Raw genomic sequence first — 19,698 nt, forward strand, 5'->3', positions numbered from 1 at the left:
AGTACAATTGTGATCCACCGGTGTTTTCACACCCTTTGCTAAGACAGTTCCTAAGGGGGATAAAGAATATCGAACCTCCCAGGAAACCGCAAGTACCTGCATGGGACCTCAATTTCGTCTTGGAAAAATTAACTCTTCCTCCCTTTGAACCAGCAGCAACTTCAGAAATGCAATTTCTCTCATGGAAAACGGTTTTCCTGTTGGCAATCACATCAGCAAGAAGAGTCTCGGAGATGCAGGCACTTATGGCAGTACCTCCTTTTCTCATTTTTCATCAGGACAGAGTCTCTCTAAGAACCAATCCTTCATTCATGCCAAAAGTAATTTCAAGGGTGTCTCTAAATCAAGCCATTCACCTGCCTTTATACTCCAGCCATTCTGATGTCGGAGAGGAGGTGACACAAGCCGACGCCGGACCCAGACTTTGGAATCCGGCCAACTGAGGGCTGCCTGAGGCAGGACAACCCATATGTTATGACTGCAGTTGCATATCTATCGGACATCTACATTTATGGTAGGTACAAAACTGTACTTTTGCAATGTGTGCAAAGAATCAAAAGATTCTTTGGAGGTCTCCTGCAGGGCCACAGTTACGGGTTCTGTAATTAGGAGGCATGCTTGGTTAAAGGAACAAAATCTGCCTGATCATGTCAAAGTTAAATTATTAGATGCACCTTTACAGCATGATACTTTGGTGTTAAGGCAGAGGAGGTGTTAAAGAAAATGGAGAACAAAGCTAAATCTATGCAAACTGTCAAAGATTTTTTACAAGTACAACCACCTAGGTTTAGTAGACACTGGCCTACAAAGAATTGGTCCTTTCCTGTGTCAGACAGACCTCAAAGGGGCAGATCCAGATGCCCTAGAGGCAGATCATAGGCTCAAGGTTCCTACAGGTCAAAGCAATGAGGTGCTTCTACCTCCAAAGTTGGAGAAGACAAATCACAACCATACAGGAAACAGTCCCAATGACTCCCCCTTGCATGCACCAAGCACTTGTCTCCTGGCAGCACCGTTAGGGGGAAAATTGGCACTTTTATCTCAAAATTGGCACATTATAACCCAGGACAAGTGGGTTCTAAATATCGTGTCACAAGGGTACAAGTTCCATTTCCATACCCTGCCAAAGGCAAACGGCTGGCCAGATCTGCCAAAAAAAACTAGAGCAAGAGCAGGGACAAGGATTTTATTCGACTGTTCTTGGTACCCAGAAAGGACAAGACCTGGAGACCAATACTGGACCTATCCATTCTGAACACATTCCTGGATAAGCCAAAATTCAAGATGATGACTTTGCAGCAGCTTCTGCCCATGCTGGGCAAGAACGCTTGGCTGGTGACTCTAGACCTAAGAGAGGCATACCTGCATGTCCCAATCAGACAATTATGCAGAAGATACCTCAGATTCAAGGCAGGCTCAATGCATTACCAATTTTCTGCACTGCCCTTTGGCTAATGTACTGCGCCCAGGGTCTTTACAAAGTGCCTGGCATCAGTAATTGCATTCTGCAGACAGAGGAATACAAATATATCCTTACTTGGATGACTGTCTAATTCAAGCAGAGAACAAGGACATTCTTCTACAGCATCTGGCGTATGTGCAAAGACTTCTAACATGCATAGGGTACACAGTCAACGAAAAGAAATCAAAACTAGTACCCTCTCAAGAGATAATATTCCTGGGTGCAAGCTTAAATACAACTGCCCAGATGGCTTATCTCATGCCAGACAAACAGAGGCAACTGACTACCTATTTCAAAATGTTGGCAACAAAGGCTCAGTTATCTGCAAGAAAAATTCTGCAGGCTTTGGACTTCATGGCATTCTGCATCCTACATCCTACTAATTCCATATGCAAGACTGCATATGAGGAAACTTCAATGGTACCTAAAAAGTATTTGTACTCAACATTGCCACAGCCTGGAAACAATGATTACTCTTATTCCCTGCCTACAACAGGAGTTTCGATGGTGGGCAGAGGCTTGTCACCAAAACAAGGGACAGCCATTCACATTACTCCCAGCCAGGCAGACACTAACAACGGATGCATCAGATTATGCCTGGGGGGCCCACATGGCAGGAAGATGCATTCAGGGCACATGGTCCTCAACCCAAATGCATCTACATATCAATCAAAAAGAGATGCTAGCTGTTCAGAATGCCCTGACAGCCTTCAAGAACCTACTTCATCCGGGACAACTACTGATATAGACAGACAACACCACTGTCCTGTGGTATATAAAAAGCAGGGGGGCACACATTCTTACCCCCTTTACAGACTAGCCATGACTTTGTGGGACACAGCATTAACTTATCAAGTACATCTGCAGGCACAATTCCTGCCAGGAAGGAAAAATACTCCGGCAGATGAACTAAGCAGAAACCTCATGGATCCCCACTAGTGGCAGCTGGATCCACAAGTCTTCAGCATGATGATAAGGAAATGAGGATGCCCGGACATAGATCTATTTGCCTCCCCTCACAACTAACAAGATTCTGCTCAAGGACTTATCACAGACAAGCATGGAAAGTGGACGCCCTATCTTTCAGCTGGAAAAACCTGTCAGTATATGCCTTTCCCCCACTGCCTCTCCTGCCCAATGTACTCCTAAAGGCCAGACAAGAGTAGCCAGAAATGATACTGATTGCCCCAGACTGGCCCCGCCAGTACTGGCTTCCAATCCTAAAGAACTTGTCTCAATGCCCAGCTTGGACCTTACCTCAAATGCCTCATCTACTGCCCCAGCAAAACAATCGGATCCTGCACAGCCATCTCAGGACTTTAAACTTGGCTGCATGGCAGATAATGTAGTCATACAAAACACACCTCTCAGTAAAGCTGTGATGGATGTCATTTTGGATGCCAGAAGGCCTAGTACTAGAAAATCTTATGCTGGAAAATGGAAGAGATTCTGTGCTTGGAACCAGGCACAAGGAACTGATACAGCGGTGCCAAATATTCCTCAGATTTTGCAATACTTAACTGAGATGCTGGACAAAGGCCCGTCTTTTTCATCTATTAAAATTCATGCCTCTGCCATTTCGGCTCATTACAATACAGAGCCACCAATCTTTTCTCATCCTTTATTAAAACAGTACCTCAGAGGAGCCAAAAATGTAAGGTCTCCAAGGAGATCACCAATGCCTGCATGAGACCTCAACTATGTCTTGGAAAAACTCACCCTGCCTCCTTTTTGAGCCAGCTGCTACTGCTGATATAAAATTTTTATCTTGGAAAACGGCTCTGCTCTTAGCAATAACTTCTGCAAGATGAGTTTCAGAGCTACAGGCACTCATGGCGGTGGAAACTTTTATCATTTTTTATCCAGACAGGGTCTCTCCGAGGACAAACTAAACATTTATGCCTAAGGTGGTGTCCAGTGTGGCTCTTAACAAAACTATTCATCTGCCAACTTTTTATCCAAATCCACAGAACAAGGGGGAAATAATTCTGCATTCTTTGGACGTACACAGACAGCTTAGATTCTACTTGGACAGAACCAAAGTTTTCAGAAAGACAGAGCAATTACTAGTGGCATATGCTGCAGGATCACAAGGAAAGGCTATCTCAAAGCATACTATTTCAAAGTGGATAGGCCACTGCATTCGTTTCTGCTACTTACATCATAGCAAGCCAGTGCCTAAAGGCATTAGGCCACATTCAACCAGAGCTGCAGCCACTTCAGCAGCCTTTCTCAGGGGAGTACCAACCAAGGACATGTTAGAGGCTGCTACTTGGGAGTTCAGTGCACACCTTTACAAAGCACGATCATCTGACACTCTACTCTAAATCCAGGGCAGGCTTTGCCACTGCAGTTCTGCAGGGCCTCATGGCCGCTCCTAATGCTATTTAGCTCCAACCTCCCATCCATAGCTTTGGGACTCTACCCAAATGTAATGACTGCAACAGTGAAACATGAAGAACATAGTACAGTTGTGTACACTTACCATAAATGTAGATGTTTGAGTGTATTCACTGTTGCAGTCCAGGTTACCCACCTGCCATCCCCCTTTCTTCTGATAGAACCTATCCTTCCTTCTCTGATTTATACAACCTGTGTGGTGTATTTGCTTGTCGATGAAGGTAAAGTTTATATTGGTGCATGTATTTACATATATACACATTTTGGCTACCCTTTCAGGGGCACCTGACATCTGGGGCAAGAAAAACTAAAGAAAATTGCGTCGGCCGCATCTTTTATACCCCTGATGACCTGACGTCAGGGAAGGGGCGACAGCAGCCAACGCAGGACTCAGGATTTTCGAATTCAGGCCGACTGAGGGCAACCTGCCAGAAGGATTACCCAAATGTAATGACTACAACAGTCAATACACTTGAACATCTACATTTATGGTAAGTGTACACAACTGTACTTTTCATGATATAGTTACATCTTTCACATACTGTATCTATTTGCTTTAGGAGTAAGTGGTTGTCAGCATACATGAGGCACTTGCTACACTACATCAGGATTTCCATGTCAGTCAGGCTGCCTGGAGAAATTTTGGAAAACTGACTGTCCATAGTAGCAGTTCATTTTAAGTACTAGTTTGTGAGTGTGTAAATTGGGTCAGCTATTGCTCTGCGTTTAACAAGGAGACTTGTTCTATAGAAGATCAGGGATGAATAGTGGGGTGACGATGCTCAGTGCTCAACTGAGTTGCCTGCAGTGCAGAAGAGTACAGGTGAGAAGCCTGGAAGGGTTTCAGTGACTGGTATCTAGGGAGAAAGTGTTTTTTTGTTGTTTGTGTCTGTACAGGGTACTGCTAAACACAAGGCTTATATATGGTTAGATATAAATAGTTTTAAACTAGTCTGCCAATAGGAAATTACACAATGATCCTCTAGCAATCTAAGGCTCGGACAAGACTATATCTATACTCTTCTACCGCAAGGGTACATGTAAGATGGTTTGATCTGAGTTCAAATGTATGAAAAACAGGCTAGATTCAGCAAGTCTGGATCTAGTCTATGCTAAAAGAAATATTTCAGTGCAAAGCAAGTGCAGTAATGAAGCAGGCACAAATAGTGACTGAAAACAGTCAAAAAGGTGCAAGTTAATGCAGTAAAACAGTAAAATACAGTTGAAAAAGTGCAGCTCAAGCTCAAAATAAAATTAATTTCTTCTTCTTAGCTTTGGGTGGCTTGGATTCAAGCACACTCTAGACCTCTGGCAAATGTTGCCAAATGCAGTGCAGCTCTGGTTAATCGAGCCAATAACTGCACAAATGTGACTATTATATACAGGCGAATGTAAGCAGTTGTAAACTAGTCTTCTGCAAGTAAAAGCGATTACTTTGAAAATGCCTTAAATTGTGTTTTTCATTGTTGGCTTGTCTGCCTTTGAATCTCCTTGCTACTATTTGTAGTTTGTTGTTTGGCTTGTTTCTGGTACATTTTCACTTTTGGCTAACTAAATTGTGTGTTTAAGGCTGGGACTGCAGTTCTAGTGAGAGTAGAAAGACAGTTTGGTCTGTTAGGGTAGGGAAACATAACAAGGTGGCTTAAAGTGATTATTTGTTGTAGCTAGTTAGTACCATTTCACTTTTGGATACTTGAAGTGTGTTTTTACATTAAGAAGACTGCAACTACTATTCTAGTGGTAGTAATAAAGTAACCCGGTCAGTCCGGGTTGGGAAACACCCGGGAAGGCTTAAAGTGAGATTGTTTCATCATCCAGAGGCTTTTTAGGGACTTGATGGGTGTTTACACTTAAATACTAATTTTGTCATGGTTTTACATTAAGAAGTTCCAAGATCACCCATCTTGTGTCAAAAGATGTTTGTCTGGTCTCTCTGAGATGGGAAGCACTCCAGGGAGCTCAAAGTGTAGTTTATTGGCCAGAAGGCACAGGAATTAGTTTTCAGTTTTTTCTCTCTACTGTAAATTAGGTGGATTTTTGCAGAGTTGTTCACTGCTGAGTGGCAATTAGCAGTACTTTGTACAGTAGCAAACCTGTAAAGCTAGTACTTCAGTGTTTAACCCACAACACAGAAAGGCTTTGCGTGGAGCTAAGCTTAGAGCAGCTAGTTAGAACATCAAACAGCACTGAAATCATAATGCTGCCCAATGTCTAGCCTTCACCCTAAACACCACTCGTGACCCCTGTAAAACCAAGACCCTAAACCGTAATAGCCCAACCCTAATATATGTCCTGACAACATGAATTTTTAAATTTTCTAATGTCCCTTTGGTTAGCTTGGTAGATATGGACAGCCTGAGACAACATAGCAATTGTCTCATACTCAAACAATCTTTTAATCCTTAAACTAACACAGTATGTGAGAGATGTACATACGTAACTTCCTTGGAGGCAAAAACCTTGCTTACAAACAAAGGTAGTCAAGCACACACACACACATACTACATCCTTCACAAATTCTACTCACCACAGACGGACCTTCTTATGCTAAGGCTCTTGAAAGCTTTTCCAAACCTCAGAGACCTCCTAAGGCATCAAACTGCAACACCTACCATCAGTAAACACAAAAGCACACAGAAAAAGCAGCACCTACTACCATACATAAGTGTTCACCCAAGAACAAAGCCCACAAGACAAGCAAACAGTTTACTTAGTACTGTTGTCATAGGGGATTCCAATGTACAACACACACATGCTCCTGTCAGCAGGCTGGGCAAGGAGAAGATATAAAGGTTAGTTACCTGTCAGTATCTAGGGTCTGCAATATCATGCATGCAGTCAAGTCACCAACATGGGAGAGTGTTGCACCCCCCCCCCCCCCCCGCCAATTTGTCTCATCCTTTTTGGTGCATTTGGGCTACAAAGCTGTCCCCTTGAAATAAAAATCAACCCGGAAAACCTAACTAAACCGATAACGGACATATACCAATATGATTATGTCATAGTCCATGTGGGTGTAAATGACCCGAGGCATACTTCACTGGACTACATAAAAAGAAATATTATGGAGCTCTCTCTGAATGTGTATCATAGATCAGTATCTGCCTTGCATTGAGCAGCATTCTACCTTCACCAAGGATGATGCCACAGTATGAACAGAAAATGATTGATTTTAATAATGGGCTTGTTTATGGTGTCACACCAAGGGATCCAGTATCTATCAGTATAGTAGGACATGGTTAACAGACAACTTTGCCATGGATGGTGTGCACCTGTCCCCTCTGGGCTTTTGGATATTGGCTAATATTTTATCCATCCTCTTAGAGCCTTTTTTAGGCAATGTCAAAATGACAAAACTTCCAATATAGCAAAAGAAAAAAAAACTCAAAAACAACCTTGAAGTGTTACTGCTGTTAAGGTAAATCTGATGAATAAACACTTTAGTCTCTTGGCAGTTCAAAGTACAATTATTTTATTAAAACAGAAAAACACGTGCAGGAGACAATACTCAAATTTATGTCTCTCTGAACAAAGGATTTTTCAGACATTATATAGAAAATCTTAGAGTAATACATTTTATGCATGAAACCACTGTTAGCAGCCAATGGAAATATAACAAGACAGTACATTTAATCTGTCAGACCACTGTCCTGTATCCGATAGGAAAATGTCAAGTTAGTAGAAAATACATCTTATATTTGTTATCTATATTTTGCCCTAATAAGGAATAAGTTTCCTTTCTGCTACATCCCTGCAAGGAAAGCAGGGCCTCAGGCTAAGGTACTACAAAATACAAGAAGTTTCTTCCCAGTACTTTTCCGTGACTTCAAGATGCTTTTGCAGGTACGCTCACTAACCTGCTAACATACACATGTATTTAACCCTTTGCAACCTCTACAATCCCCCCTTTGACGCTGAGAAAGCATCACACTAAAACTACTTTTCAGAGACCAAAAATATTTTCATACATTTTGCCAAACCTTTCAAAAACTATTTTTTTTATTTTCAAAACTTATAAACAAAACCACGGTCTAGCAGCGTACTATAAAACAAATAAGAAAAAAACACTACTCAGGAATCATGAACCAAAATTTATTACATCCAAAATCACATCAGTTTAAGCTCTTTCATTCACTTTGATAAGGAACTTCTTCAAAAACTGAGTTAAAACTAAAAGGAAAAACATGATTAAATACAACTATTTTAAAAAATGGTGCCAAACCCCCCCCCCTTTTTTTTTAAGTAAAGTAAATTACACCATTGTTAAAACTACTACAATTAAAATCGTAAGGCTGCCAACATTCCAAGATACACATGTAAGCACACCTTGTGGTAAGAAGAAAACAAAAAACAATACATAATATCACTAGGAAAGTGCATAAGGTTAAAAACAAGATTAGCCAATGCATAAAGATTTGCCTTTTAAAACAGGTTTTAAAGAAATTACATCATTGATACCAGGTGGACAAGTGCAGGTCAGTAAAACGTGCCAATGGAATTCCCTTTTTTCAAGCAGGTTTTCCAAATCACCCCCTCCACCGTTTTTTGTTCTACCTGTTCAAGGATAGAATTTTTTTTTTTTAATCCTTACAAGTTAAGCTATGCTTAAAGCATTAGTGTGATTAGACTTATGAATAGCATGTGTGTGTTGATAAATTTGTGTCTTTAACAGCCCAACAGTCTTGCCAGCATAAAATGATGGGCAAGATGCACATACTGCCACATACACCATTTCCCTAGAGTTAGTTATGTCGACCCTTCACAGGAATAATGTGTGGATAACCATGAATGTGTATACTGGAGCCTTCAAAGATGAACCTGCATTGTTTACAGGAGCCACACTTCTTCATACCCCACCGATTTATAAACTTCTCATCATAGGCCCCTTGCCATTCAAAGATATTTTTCATATTTCTACTGTTCTTGAATACAAATTTGGGTAAAGTCCCCCAATTTACCAGTAAGACCCAGGCAGAAAAGGCAGTAGACCAATGTTGTACATTAATGTCTGCTTTCACGGTATCAATACTTTTACTATAAGGTAAAACCAAGGCTCTCGAAAGGTCATTAGATGAAACAGAGGAAGCTGGTATCGCATCATCATTGGCAGTACCATCACAAGGGCACAAAATAGGTCTATATCTAGTATGCTTGGAACTGATTACATATTGTGCCAATATATCAAATAAATCCTCAGGGTAACCCCTTTCGAGGAAAATATGCTTCATCTTATTAACCTCATCATAAAAATGAGCATCATTAGAAACCAAGCGGCTGAGTCTAATGAGTTGCCCTTTAACCAAGTTCCGCTTCTGCCATAATGGGTGTTGACTGTCAAAGTGTAAAAAAACAATTAGAATAGGTGGGCTTCCTAAAAAATACTGGACTAAAAGCAATTGCTAATGGAATCCTTGCTTAACAGAATATCAAGAAAACTAATCTGTGAAAAATGATGTTGGCAAGTGAATTCCAATAAATCCGTAGTACCATGCAAGAATTGAATGAACATGTCCAATAATTCAACACCACCACTCCACAAAATAAAAATATCATCCAAATACCTCGGATACAATTTTAATAGGCAGTACAGGATGAGTTAAACACTTTGGTTGTTTCCCAAGACCGCAACACCATGTTTGCAAAAATGGGGGCAGAAGTTGCACCCATGGCAACCCCCCCCCCCCCCATGCTGTTTAAAATATTCACCATCAAAGTAGACAAAGTTATTAGCAGGAACTAATTCCATGCATTGCAATAACAGTAAAACATCATCATTAAACAATGGGTCCCTTTGTCCATAGCATAATGGAATAACTCCATACCCTCCCCATGAGGAATGATGGAGTTTACAAGTCTTTTGTCAGTAGTAACCAAAATTACCCCATCATCATAGGGTACTGAACAGAGTACTTCCAAAAATGCCAAGAATCCTTGAGAATGTGGGGTTTGTCCATAGAGAAAGATTTGAGTCTGTAATCAAAATATTTAGCCAAAGGCTCTGTCTTTGAACCTTCAGAGGCAACGATAGGTCTAAGTGGTGGGATGTTCACAGATTTATGTACCTTAGGAATACCAAACATACCAGGAATTCTAGGTTTAGCAACATAAAGGTACTCCCTAAGGTGAGATGGAATGTCGAATGTAATAACATATCTTCTAGGTCCAAATCGATGGCATGGTAAACAATATTTATCTTATTGAGAGAGACCTCAACAAAAAAATGTCATGATTTTGGAACGTTGTGGCAGGAATGTGAATATCTTACTTCTGCTGGACACATCAAAAATGCTGTTTCTGTTCAAAAATTGTTAGATGCCTTGCTCTTGCCAAAGAAAACAGCTGTTGCAAAGTGTGCTGCTCATAAGTCTGATTCCTCCTTTAAATCAAGAGGAAATGCTTTGGTAGACAGAGCTGCATAACAGGCTGCCTTGTTAAATCTTGTTCAAGTTTTTTTTTTTTTTTGCAGCCTTCTCAAACTGATGATATACTTGTGTCATTAACCTGTGTTGCATTTCCAAAACAAAGCTGAAGACTCTGAAAGGGTAAGGTGGATTTGTGGAGGCTGCTGTCGTTCCCTGGACTCACTCTGGCGGTTAGTAGCCCCACAAGATTATTGTATATCAACTGGCATGGGCTTACCATTTGCCATCCCATCTGGAAAAAATGCATTATTAAAACAACTCGACTGACTGTTGGTGCCCCTTATGCTTCAAAAGTCATCCAACATCTTGTAAATACTTGTAATATACGTCTTTCTTTTAATGGGTCAAAGTCTGTTACTGTTTCCACACACAATATCAAAAAACCATGGGGACCCTTTTGTAGTATTCAGTGGGATTTCATTGCATTACCGCCAAGTGCAAAGTTTAAATATGTATTGGTTATTGTAAATGTTTTTTTTTCTGGTTGGGCAGAAGCTTACCAGTGTTCAAAAAATGATGCAGCTACAGTGGCCAAAAAGTTGGTGTTTGAATGGATACCCCAATTTGGGATTTTCCCCTGTAATATACAGTCTGACAGAGGCACCCATTTCACTAGTCAAGTGGTGCAACATCTTTGTAAAATATTAAATGTTAAGTTGTCTATCTCGCCTTCATTCTTGCTGGATGGGTTCGGAGCCGACCTCGGCTCCGACTCGGCCACTCTAAAGCTCGAGAGTTGGTTCCACCGGCTCGAGGCTCCCCTTATATCCCACAATGCTAGGCGAGAGTTACCTCAGATCTCGTTTGCCGCTACAGCTTCGAGGTTGGTTATTCTACCGGTTCCTGGTGAGTTTTAGCTTTTTCTATAAAAAGTTACTCTTTTTACCCCTTTTTTAGTTTAATTATTCTTAAATTAGTGTAGTTCATTGAACTTTATCCCCGAACCTAATTTTTCCCGTTTCTTGTTAAAAGAACTTTTAGTTCTTCCCTTGGGCCTTAGGCCTTCCCTTCCCTAGGGAGTGTTTGTGTAGTGTACTACTGTTTATTGTACTTTATTTTTAGTATTTTTACTAAAGTTTGTTATTCTGACAGGGTATAACTGGTGTGTTTGAGTGTGTGTTTGTGTTCACCAGTTAGGCTATGTCTAAAGAAGCAAAGGTCTCCGGATTCAAGAAGTGTGATGCGTGCTGTCAGAAAATGTCTCTGACAGACGCTCACACTTCTTGTGTCTATTGTCTGGGGCCTTTGCACCTGCAGGACTCCTGTGCTGTCTGCCATGGCTTCAGCCCCAGGGTCCTGCAGGAAAGAAAACAAGCTTATATTGAGAGGCTTGTTGAAGCCTGAGGATTCCCTGTCTGTCTCAACAGGGAAGCCCTCCAAGGCATCGAGGTCTTCGGCTCCGGCTTCTGAGCCGAGACCTCAGGTTGTTCAACCTTTGCCTTTATCGGCTCGGCTGGAGCCGATAAGACTCAGTCCACAGTTTCTGTGGCTTCCTCGGCTCCGCCGGAGCCGAGGTTATCGAGGTACCGTGTCGGCTCCGACAAGATCTTGAGCCGACAACCAGAAAGAGGTCTAGGTCACCTTCTCTTGGCTCCGTTCATTCGGCTCCAGGATCTCCCCTGCTGTCTGAACGGAGCCAAAGGTCTCATTCCTCTAGGTCATCGAGGCTGTCCGATCATGACCTTCAGAGGGTGGTGAGTCGACTACTCAAGTCCGAGGCACTAGCCCAGATGCTTCAGAGCCCGACTCATCAGTCGGTGCCTGTCCCGGTCCATCAACTCCTTCCTCCTTCGACTCTCTTGAGTTCGGAGCCGGGTCGTGTCGGAACCGAGACTGTGGTCACCTCGGAGCCGAGACAATTGTCTTCGGCTCCGTCGTCGGCTCCGTTTTCTTCCATGGAGGAATCTCGGCGCCGGACTTCCCTCATCGGCTCGAGGGGTGAGTGGCATCGGACCCTTGTCCGACCCCCTCTCCCTCTAGGTGCTTAGGCGCTGGTGAGTTCGGCTCCGACATCGGCCTCGGAGCCATCACTGTCGGTGCCGAGGGGGTCCTTAGCTCCTCGGAGCGGGACCTCTGGCTCTGCCTGACAGGGGTGCTTTCGAGGTCATGCGGAGTGTGTTAGAGCCTGGCTCTACTCCACAGTCGGCTCCGTCAGCCCCTCCCTCTATGCTGCCTCAGGGTAAGTCGACTCACTCCCTCATCCCGGACCGCAGAGAGCCAACTCCTCAGGAGCTCCCTTTGGGGATTTCATCCTCTTCCGAGGCCTCTCCTGATTTGGCAGAAGAGCCCCCTCGGAAGAGGAAGTGCAAGAGGAAGCACATTGACTCACCTGAGTCTATCACGTCGGACACAGATCTGGATGATTCTGAGGGTTCCCCCCCGTTCCCCTTCTGAAGATGTCTCATTTGCAGACATTCTGGAGATACTTAAACAGAGGGGAAATTGGCCAGCCCTCAACCCTTCGGAGGACGAATCTGTGTATCTTGAGGCGTTTGGCTCTCGTCCTTCCACCTCCTGGGTGTCCCCTTGACCCCTCATGCAGGTGGTTGCTAAAAGGCATGGACGGCTCCTGATTCAGTGGACCCCACTCCCAGGAGACCCTCCAAATTCATCACAGCTCCATCAGACAAGGAATTTTTATCAAAAGGAGTCTCTGTGGATGCTATGGTGGTAGCTGCCGCCACAAAGAAGGAACTGGCCGATCCTTCAGTGCCTGTCCATCCACCTAACAAGGAATCTAGGTCCATGGATAGGTACGGGAAGCGGATGTTCTCCTCAGCGACATTTACTATGCGTTCGCTGAATTACCTGTGCCATTTCACTCGTCTTCAAAGGGACTTGATCAAAGAAGCGAGTGAAATGCTGAAGGACCCTACAGCTGCGGGTTTCCAAGAGAAAATGAACACGCAGCTGGCTACCCTTAATTCCATATCCAACTCCTCCATGCGCCTCCTCTCTTATGCAGCCGATGGAGCGAGCAGAGCCGCAGGGACAGGTGTAGCCTTACGTAGGCACGCCTGGATGCGGCTATGCAATTTTGCGGAACCTTTCAAGACGTCTTTCACGAACTCCCCTTTTGATGGATCATCTCTTTTTGGTCCACAAGTGAAAGAGACCCTGACTAGGTGCGAGACTGATGGCAAAACCCTTTCTGCCGTCGGAGTCCGTTTTTCTACTCCTTCTAGGCCTTACCCCAAAGGCCAGAAGGGGGGAAAGATGTGGTTCCGTAAACAATCTCAAGGGACTTCGCCTGACGCACAGAGTCGGTTCCCGCCAGAGGCAGAGGGGGAACAACAATGGTAGACGCCGCCCTAGAGGCAGAGGGGTCCGCAGAACCAGGGCAATCGAGAAACGCCTCCGATAAGCCCTTTCAGCATCCCTGAGGTGTTGCCCGACTGCCCATCTTCGGAGGCAGTCGGGAAGATTGTCACTGTACCCGAAGCCTGGCTATCCTTGACACAAGACAAATGGGTACAGTCCATCATTTCCGAAGGTTATTCTATTCCCTTTCTTCGCTTTCCAAATCAGTCAAAAATCCCTTCCAGATGTTCCACCGCTCAAAGGGATATAGCAGCTTTGGAAATTTCAAAACTGCTTGCAAAAGAGCTATTCAGCCAGTGCCAGCAGACCAACTAGGATCCGAATCTACTCAAGGTTCTTTTAGTTCCAAAGAAAACAGGGACTGGAGATCAATTTTGGATCTCAGTATCTTGAACAGATCGGTCAAGAAAACAAGATTTCGGATGGTCACGCTGCAATCCATTCTTCCCCTATTGGGAAAGGAAACTGGATGTGCTCTATAGACCTTCAGGACGCGTACTATCACATAAAAATGAACAGGCGCTCCAGAAGATTCCTCCACTTCAGGCTGGGAACCAGTCATTTTCAATTCAGGGCCCTGCCCTTTGGTCTCACCACTGCCCCGGTGTTTACCAAATGCATGGCAGTGGTAGCTTCTCACCTGAGACGACAAGGATTCCAGGTGTTTCCATATTTGGACGACTGGCTCCTCACAGCTCCCACCAAGCATCTCCTTCTGATGGCCAGAGATTACACTTTTCGCGTCTGTCAAAAACTGGGTATCTCAATAAATTGCGAAAAGTCTGTTTTGTCGCCTTGTCGTACTATTACCTACATAGGCGCAAATTTAGATACTGTAAACATGTCTGCAACACTAACGAACCAAAGGATATCAGACATTCAAAAATTAGTATCACTACTTCTCAACAACAACAGAGCCAAAGCCAGGTTAGTTCTAAAGGTGTTGGGAATCATGGCAGCGGCCATACCTCTCCTTCCATTGGCCAGATACCACATGCGGATCCTTCAGTGGATGCTTTTTTTCTCAATGGTCATACCAGGAACTTCCAATGTCTCACACCATTATGATCACGCAAGCGTGCAAAAAGCATCTCATGTGGTGGATGTCTTCCCCCCAGCTCCTGTTGGGGAGACCATTTGTTCCACCTCCTCCGGTTGCTACTCTGACAACGGATGCCTCCCTGATCGGGTGGGGGGGGGCATTATCAGGGCAGGACAGTCCAGGGCACATGGCAACCAAACGAATGCCACTTGCACATAAATGTTCTGGAGATGAGAGCAGTGCTTTTAGCGTTGCAAGCCCTTCAAGACTCTCTTCCCTTGGGAACGATTGCAATCCAGACAGACAATATGTCTGTAGTGTGGTACATCAACAAACAAGGCGGAACCAGATCATACCCCTGTGTCGAGAAGCACTCAGACTGTGGCAATGGGCGATTTCTTCTCAGCGTTTCTGATAGCAACGCACATCCCCGGAAGTCCAATCACATTGCGGACAAGTTGAGCAGAGCTATTCTCATGCCTCACGAGTGGTCTCTGAAAGACTCTGTAGTGAGAGAGATTTTTCTCAAGTGGGGTCAGCCTTGCTGCGATCTTTTTGCTACTCCCCAAAACAGCAAGTGCAGAGAATACTTCACTCTATTCCCTTTACCAGGCCAACCCAGCAGGGACGCGCTAGTCCAAGTTTGGCCCCCGGGACTTCTGTATGCATTTCCTCCTTTCCCACTGATCTCTCAAGTAATACAGAAAGCTATCGCTCAGAAGGCCTCATTGATCCTCATTGCTCCTTACTGGCCTCGGCAAGTGTGGTTCCCCTTTCTACATCGATTTCTTTTGGAGCGACCGTGGAATCTGGACCTAGTTCCAGATCTTTTGATCCATCAGTCGGGTCAGTTTCATCGCTCCCTCCCCTCTCTGAACCTCACTGCTTGGTTCCTCCACTTCCAACCGTAGCCAGGCTTCCTCAACTATCTCACTCTGTTAGAGATATTTTGATAGCTTCCCATAAATCTTCCACTCGAATGATTTATTTGAGTAAGTGGAAACGCTTTTCATATTGGGCACAAGGAAAGGACATAGATCCTTTCACCGCTTCCATCCAACTAGTCCTTGATTTTCTTGCTGAACTTTTCCATGCAGGTTCATCTCCATCTACTCTTAAGGTTCAATTGGCAGCTATTTCTAATTTCCATGTGGGTATTTCTGAATCTGCCCTAATATCCCACAAACTCTGCAAAGCCTTTTTGAAAGGAGTTTTTCTTCTCAGACCTCCTGTAAGAAATCCTCCCTCTCCTTGGGACCTAAATTTAGTTCTTGCTTCTTTGATTCTTTCCCCTTTCGAACCTGCAGCTTCATGTTCCTTAAAGTTATTATCATGGAAAACTCTCTTTCTGGTGGCTATCACATCAGCTAGAAGAATTTCAGAACTTCAAGCACTCAGTTGTCGTTCTCCTTACCTTGTGTTCCATAAGGACAGAGTTTCCTTACGAACTAACCCGTCCTTTTGCCTAAGGTGGTTTCAACATCAAATCTAAACCAGTGCATTGACCTCCCTGTCTTTTTCCCGGAGTATTCAAATAGGTCTGAAAAAAATTACACTGTCTGGATGTTCATCGTCAATTAAGGTACTACTTGGACAGGACGAAACAATTCAGAAAATCTGATCAACTGTTTGTCTCCTATGCGGAAAGCAGAAAGGGACTTCCAGTTTCAAAGGTATCTTTATCCAGATGGCTAACATCTCTGATTACCCTTGTTTATGAGATTAGACACCAAAAACTGCCTAATAAGCCTAAAGCACATTCCACCAGAGCTTTGGCTACTTCTCTAGCCTTCCAAGACAGACTGCCTATTGACACCATTTGTGCAGCGGCTACTTGGGCTACTCCTCACACTTTTATTTCCCATTATAAGTTGGATTTAGCTTCTAGGCATAGAGCTAATTTTGGTTCCACTGTTCTCAGGAGTCTGTTCCGTTAGGCCACCTGGGACAAGGTGCTAGGGACGCGGTCCCATCCAGCAAGAATGAAGGCGAGATAGACAACTTAACATATAGAAGTTATGTTCTTACCATAACGTTCCATGTTAGTTGTCTTCTCGCCTTCTTCTTGCGTCCCACCCTCCTTCCCCCTGGCCTGGACAGACCTAGAGGAGTTGTGATCGTGACCTCTCTTTCTACCACCTCTTTCTTAGCTATATGCTATTAGGCATATTTCTTGTTTCAGGATGTAGGTCACCCTTCTTCTTCCTGTTGTTAGAGGTGGATTCTGTTTTTTACAGTTATACTGTTTCTGTTATAAGCTGGGGTTAGCTTACAAACGAGATCTGAGGTAACTCTCGCCTAGCATTGTGGGATATAAGGGGAGCCTCGAGCCGGTGGAACCAACTCTCGAGCTTTAGAGTGGCCGAGTCGGAGCCGAGGTCGGCTCCGAACCCATCCAGCAAGAAGAAGGCGAGAAGAAGACAACTAACATGGAACGTTATGGTAAGAACATAACTTCTATATATCAATCTGCAATTGCACTATATACACAGACCTCAAGCTTCAGGTATGATTAAATGTGTTAATCAGACAGTAAAGACTAAATTAGCTAAACTTATTACAAAAACAGGGTTATAATGGCCAGAGGCACTGGCTTTGGTGTTATTTACACTTCGGAGTGCAATCAGTGCACAGAGAACATTTTTCTCCTCATAAAATTCTAATGGAAAGGTCCATGAAATGCCAGCCACACCCCTTCCAGCCAGTTTAAAATTACAATTTACTAATGATGTGTTTGATTATTGCAAGTCTCTTATTTCTGTTCTGCAGCACTACTATTCATAGTTGCTCTCTGCCCAGATCCAGCCTGATCCAGAAGTAACACATGATGTCCATCCAGGCAATTGTGTGTACGTTCGATCCTTCACCAGAAGGGATGCTCCCCAGCCTAGATGGAAGGGACCTTTTTTGGTCTAACTTACTACAGCCACAGCCCTCAGACTTGAAGGATCACCAACCTGGATCCACATCTCCCATGTCCAAGAAGTAGTCCCAAATGAAGGGAACCAACCTATTACATTCAGCTCCTCTGCTGAGGCCTTGTTGGATGATGAACCAGTCTCTTCTCATACCAGACGGAAAACCAGAGAGTTAGAAAGAAGATGTGTTGACTAATGCTAAAATACTAGTGGAGGGAGGACATTTCCCTTGAGTCAGGCGAGTAAGTGCTGCTCATAAGACACAGACAACAGCCACAGCCAATGGGAAATTTCTTTGGCATCCAGCAACAACAGCGAAGTAGTCATCACAAACTTCATCTGTGCTTGGATATCTGCCAGAATCCATTCCGACCCCGCCCAGCCTGCTCTTCCTGTGTGCTGGCTGCCTTGATAACTGCAATTGTTATTTTTGTTTTGTTGCTACATTTCTTGATTCCTGCTGAAACTGTAAGTACTGTTCAGTCTTTTTATAAAACAGAGTGCACAGATTCATAGCACTTAAGCATAAACAAACAGTGGCAGACTGACACTATATAATACATTTAATGCTTTTCTGCAGACTTATGCAGTAACATTTGATGTGAATAATTGTTGGGTATGTGCTGCTATAGTAACTGCACACATTGGTATTCCAGAGTATTTCCTTTAAATGTTTCTGAGACTCGACAGGCGTCGCTACAAAGGGGAGGAATGATAAAAACACGAACCAAACCTACAGCCCTCCCGCTGCAGTATTATTTCAAAGAAGTTTTTTTTTTTTGTTTGCAACACAATGGCACCCGAAAGTGGGACATAGTAGATGTAATATCACATTGATTAGCAAGCCATGTAGAATTAAAACCAAAGAAATAATATGTTGGGGCCTTATGTGAGTGATGATTATCCTATTTATGACACTAATAGTTTTAGCCCATTTAGGCACCCACAGTAAACGAGGACTCAAGACCATATGTATATGCATTAGAACAAAGTTTCTGTTTTGTTTGTGGGGAAAAAGCCTACAGATAGTTCACAAACAACTGGACTGGTAACTGTTTTATCGGACTTGTTGTTCCAGCTATCCGACATGCAACAGATTTGCCCAGCGGAAAGATCCAGAATGTTCAAAAGACTCGAGCTGTAAAAAATCCATTTGTTAAAATTGATGCATCTTTGATTCTCCATCATGATTTAAAAAAAGTAGTCTTCAAAGGACTTTCTCATATGGACCTTTGTGATGTTATTTCTGGAGCAGGTTTAGTTCCTGCTTAATGGAGCTCCAAAAGATGTATGGGAGCTACAAAAGTTACCTAAATTGTCAAAAGTACTCAGTAATGCAACTTTTAAATTGTGTAATTACAGCAGAGCTGAATGCTATGCACACTGTAGTGCTGCAGAACAGAATGGAGCTCGACTTTGTGCTTGAGTCAAAAGGGGGTACATGCGTGCTTGTGCACGAGAAATGCTGTAAGTTTATTCCTGATAACGAACATGCCATGTGTAGCCATTTAAAAATTACAGAAAGAGTAGCTGAACTAATGCTAAGGAGGCTGACAGCTCACAGTGGGCATGGCTCGCTTATTTATTATCTGGATGGGCTGGTGGTATTCTAAAGTTTATTATGCTCATTGCTATTAGAATTTTATTTTTGCTTCTAATTTTATGCAAAGTTTTAATAACTAAGCTTATTGCATCTCGATCTTCTATTGCATTACAAAATGTTCATGTCAATAACTTTAAACAAACACCAATTACCAAGTGCACTGATGAAGGTTTTATGGAAAGTGAAAATAAAAATATATAAAAAGAAAAACCGCTACTCAGGAATCAAGAACCAGAATTTATTACATCCAAAAACACATCAGCTTAAGCGCTTTCATTCACTTTCGTAAGGAACTTCTTCAGAAACTGAGAAATAACACCATAACAATAACTGGAATAAATTACGAGCTTCTGTGAGAGCCACTATGCCACTTGAGCGGAGACATTACCCTGCAACTGTCCTATTAATAAAACAGAGAATTTAATACAGATGGAAAAAGCATCAGTTAACTGTCCGTCTTCTTTATATACAAGATCTATTGATGAAAAGAATAAGAACAGAATTCTGCAGTGGTGTCTTACAAATCTGGT

This window comes from Protopterus annectens, chromosome 2.part2 (assembly GCF_019279795.1).
Source record: "Protopterus annectens isolate FY-2018-M chromosome 2.part2, PAN1.0, whole genome shotgun sequence".
Classification (NCBI taxonomy): domain Eukaryota; kingdom Metazoa; phylum Chordata; order Ceratodontiformes; family Protopteridae; genus Protopterus; species Protopterus annectens.